The sequence below is a fragment of the Triticum aestivum genome, chromosome 3A (genome assembly GCF_018294505.1).
Source record: "Triticum aestivum cultivar Chinese Spring chromosome 3A, IWGSC CS RefSeq v2.1, whole genome shotgun sequence".
NCBI lineage: Eukaryota > Viridiplantae > Streptophyta > Magnoliopsida > Poales > Poaceae > Triticum > Triticum aestivum.
Window position 1 is genome coordinate 534585454 of NC_057800.1, and position 5172 is coordinate 534590625.

Below are 5172 nucleotides of genomic sequence, written 5' to 3' on the forward strand. Positions count from 1 at the left end.
CGCACGTAGCATGTACACGTACGTACAGCGGCCAGGGTGCAAGAAAGAAAATACGGCCACGTATGTGTACATACGGGCGGGGTCTCAAACGCCTACTCGCGCATACGTACGGCCAGGGCTTGTGTACATGGCTGGGTTGGAATGGACAAACAGCGTCGTCGTCGTGTTCATGGGGAGGCAACGGAATGCATCGTGTTCATGGGGAGGCAACGGAACGCGTCGTGTTCATCGGGAGGGCTTGGATGGAACAGGCGATGGAAACGAGGCCTGGCGTACCGCAGAACGAAGGAAACGGCCTTGTGTTCGACCGGCCACGTTCGAAACGGGATCCTGTTCATCGGGAGGGGTCTGGCGTACTGCAAAACAGAGGAAACGGACCTCCTACGGTCGAAACGGGGTCCTGTTGATCGGGAGGGGTGTGGCGTACCGCAAAACGGAGGAAACAGACTTGTGTTGGAGCACTACGGTCGAAACGGGGGTCCTGTTCATCGGGAGGGTTGTGGCGTACCACAAAACAGGACTCCACAGGATACTGTTCATCTCCACCGTCGACCCCCTCCAGCCTCCACGAGCTACTGTTCATCCACCATCGACCTCCTCCAGCCTCCACCTGCGACTGTTCATCCACGGGCTCCTGTTCATCCAGCCTCCACCGCGCGCTACTCCACCGGCTACTGTTCAACCACCCCTCCACCGTCTACTGTTCATCCAGCCCTCCACACCACAGGGTCCTGTTCAACCACCCCTCCACGGGCACCCCTCCATCGTCTACTGTTCATCCAGCCCTCCACACCACGGGGTCCCGTTCAACCACCCCTCCACCGTCTACTGTTCATCCAGCCCTCCACACCACGGGGTCCTATTCATCTACCCCTCCACGGGCACCCCTCCACCGTCTACTGTTCATCCAGCCCTCCACCACACCACTGGGTCCTGTTCATCCAGAGGCAACACCACCGCTCACTGTTCATCCAACCCCCCCCCCCCCCCCGCAACGCTCATTGTTCATCCCATCGATCGGCTTCAGTTAGCAGCAGTAGCGAAGGAATCGCTCGATCGGGTTCAGTTAACAGCCATCGATCGATCGCTCGGGTTCAGTAACGCGTAGCCTGCAGTGCAATCACTCGGGTTCAGTTAGAGCCCAACGCCTCACTCGGGTTCAGTTAGAGCCAATGCCTCGCACACACGCGCGTACGTGTACGAGAGAAACGTGCATCGCTCGGCCCCCGACCTCCCACCGTAACCAGGAACTCCCCGAAATTTTCCTCCCCCTCGCTTCTACCATGGTTTTTTCCATCATGGACGGCCCAAAGAATGTCATGCAGCTGCGTCTCCGGCCCACCCAGGAGAAAAAGCCCATTTTCTGTCATGATTTTTTGTCATAGAAGTAGGAGCCCACCACATCTATGATGATACCGGTTTTTGTCACAGTTATCGTCATAGAAGTGTCATATGTATGATAGAAAAAAAAATTGTTCGGCCCAAAATGTCACGGATGTGTCTTTTTTGTAGTGGTGGCTTCTCTCGAGAGCATAATTATTCTACGATGGGTGAACAAACTACTGTTGAGCAGTTGACAGAATTGAGCATAGTTATGAGAATATCTAGGTATGATCATGTATATAGGCATCACGTCCGAGACAAGTAGATTGACTCCTGCCTGCATCTACTACTATTACTCCACTCATCGACTGCTATCCAGCATGCATCTAGAGTATCAAGTAAAAAATAGAGTAACGCCTTAAGCAAGATGACATGATGTAGAGGGATAGACTCATTCAATATGAAGAGAACCCCATCTTGTTATCCTCGATGGCAACAATACAATACGTGCCTTGATGCCCTTACTATCACTGGGAAAGGACACCGCAAGATTGAACCCAAAGCTAAGCACTTCTCCCATTGCAAGAAAGATCAATCTAGTAGGCCAAACCAAACTGATAATTCTAAGAGACTTGCAAAGATAACCAATCATACATAAAAGAATTCAGAGAAGATTCAAATATTATTCATAGATAGACTTGATCATAAACTTACAATTCATCGATCTCAACAAACACACCGCAAAAAGAAGATTACATCGAATAGATCTCAACAAGAGAGGGGGGGAACATTATATTGAGATCCAAAAAGAGAGAAGAAGCCATCTAGCTACTAACTATGGACCCGTAAGTTTGAAGTAAACTACTCACACTTCATCAGAGAGTCTATGGTGTTGATGTAGAAGCCCTCCGTGATCGATGCCCCTCCGGCAGAGCTCCGGGACAGGCCCCAAGATGGAATCTCGTGGATACAGAAAGTTACGGAGGTGAAATTAGGGTTTTGGCTCCGTTTCTGATCATTTGGGGGTACATGGGTATATATAGGAAGAATAAGTACGTCGGTGGAGCAATAAGGGGCCCACGAGGGTGGAGGGCGCGCCTGGGGGGGCAGGCGCGCCCCCCTACCTCGTGGCCTCCTGTTAGTTGGCTTGACATAGGGTCCAAGTCTCCTAAGTTGTATTCGGTGAGAAAATCACGTTCCCGAAGGTTTCATTCCGTTTGGACTCCGTTTGATATTCCTTTTCTTCGAAACCCTAAAATAGGCAAAAAACATCAATGCTGGGCTGGGCCTCCGGTTAATAGGTTAGTCCCAAAAATAATATAAAAGTGGATAATAAAGCCCAATAATGTATAGCATGGAGCAATCAAAAATTATAGATACGTTGGAGACGTATCAATCACCGCCCGCAACTCTTTGTGTTCTACTCGTGCATATCGACCTGGCTCGGATGCCGCTGTTGGAAAATGTAGCATGCAATTTCAAAAAAATTCTCATGCTCACGCAAGATCTATCTAGGAGATGCATAGCAACAAGGGGGAGAGTGTGTCTATGTACCCCAGTAGACGGTAAGCGGAATAGTTTCACAAGGCGGCTGATGTAGTCGAACTTTCTTCGCGCTCCATTGATCGAGTACCGAACGTACGACACCTCCGAGTTTTGCACACGTTCAGCTCGGTGACGTCCCTCGCCTTCTTGATCCAGCAAGGTGTCAAGGTAGTAGATGAGTTTCGTCAGCGCGGCGGCATGGTGACGATGATGGTGAAGTGATCCGTGTAGGGCTTCTCCTAAGCACCGCGAGAATATGACCGAGGGTGTAAACTATGGAGTGGGGCGCCGCACATGGCTAACAATTGATGTTGTGTGTTCTAGGCGATCGCTTCCCCACATATATATAGGTGGCAGTGGGGAGAGGCAGCCAAGGGGCGCCCCAAGTAGGATCTGACTCCTACTTGGACTTCCCAAGTCTCCCCCCCTTCCATATATCATGGGAGAGAAAAGGGAAGGGGAACAGAAAGGAAGGGGGACGAACCCCCCTTTTCCTTCTCCAATTTGGCCTCCTACCTAAGGGGGGTGCGCCACCCCTTGTGGGCTGGTGTTCTCCCCTCTTATGGCCCATAAGGCCCATATCTTTCCCCCGAGGGTTCCGGTAACCCCCCCCCCCCGGTACTCCGATAATTTCCCAATACACTCCGGAACACTTCCAGTGTCCGAATACTATCGTCCTATATATCAATCATTACCCCTCAACCATTTCGAGACTCCTTGTCATGTCCATGATCTCATCCGGGACTCCGAACAACATTTGGTCACCAAATCACATAACACGTATAATACTAAATCGTCATCGAACGTTAAGCATGCGGACCCTACGGGTTCAAGAACTATGTAGACATGACTGAGACACCTCTCCGGTCAATAACCAATAACAGAACCTAGATGCTCATATTGGCTCCTACATATTCTACGAAGATCTTTATCGGTCGAACTGTTATGACAACATACGCAATTCCCTTTGTCATCAGTATGTTACTTGCCTGAGGTTCGATCATCGGTATCTTCATACATAGTTCAATCTCGTTATCGGTGATACTCTCCAATGTATCTATAATTTTTGATTGTTCCATGCTATTATATTATTTGTTTTGGATGTTTTATATGCATTAATATGCTATTTTATATGATTTTTGGGACTTACCTATTAACCTAGAGCCCAGTGCCAGTTTCTGTTTTTTCCTTGTTTTAGAGTTTCGCAGAAAAGGAATACCAAACGGAGTCCAAATGGAATAAAACTTTCGCGATGATTTTTCTTGGACCAGAAGACATCCAGAGGACTTGGAGTGCATGTCAGGGAAGCCACGAGGCAGCCACAAGTACGGAGGGTGTGCCCAGGGGGGTAGGGCGCATCCCCACCCTTGTGGGCCCCTCGTGACTCCACCGACCTATTTCTTTCGCCTATATATTCCCATATATCCCAGAAACATCTAGGGGAGCCACGAAAACACGTTTCCACCGCCGCAACCTTCTATACCCGTGAGATCCCATCTAGGGGCCTTTTCGAGCGTCCTGCAGGAGGGGGATTCGATCACGGAGGGCTTCTACATCAACACCATTGCCCTTCCGATGAAGCGTGAGTAGTTTACCACAGACCTACGGGTCCATACCTAGTATCTAGATGGCTTCTTCTCTCTCTCTTTGATTCTCAATACCATGTTCTCCTCGATGATCTTGGAGATCTATTCGATGTAATACTTTTGTTGCGGTGTGTTGGCCGAGATCCAATGAATTGTGGATTCATGATCAGCTTATCTATGAATATTATTTGAATCTCCTCCGAATTCTTATATGCATGATTTGATATCTTTGCAAGTCTCTTCAAACTATCAATTTGGTTTGGCCAACTAGATTGGTTTTTCTTGCAATGGGAGAAGTGCTTAGCTTTGGGTTCAATCTTGCGGTGTCCTTTCCCAGTGACAGTAGGGGCAGCAAGGCACATATTGTATTGTTGCCATCGAGGATAAAAAGATGGGGTTTACATCATATTGCTTGAGTTTATTCCTCTACATTATATCATCTTACTTAATGCGTTACTCTGCTCTTCATGAACTTAATACTCTAGATGCAGGCAGAAGTCGGTCGATGTGTGGATTAATAGTAGTAGATGCAGGCAAGAGTCGGTCTACTTGACATAGACGTGATGCCTATATGCATGATCATTGCCTTAGATATCGTCATAACTTTGCGCTTTTCTATCAATTGCTCGGCAGTAATTTGTTCACCCACCGTAATATTTTCTATCTTGAGAGAAGCCTCTAGTGAAACCTATGGCACCCAGGTCTATTTTCCATCATA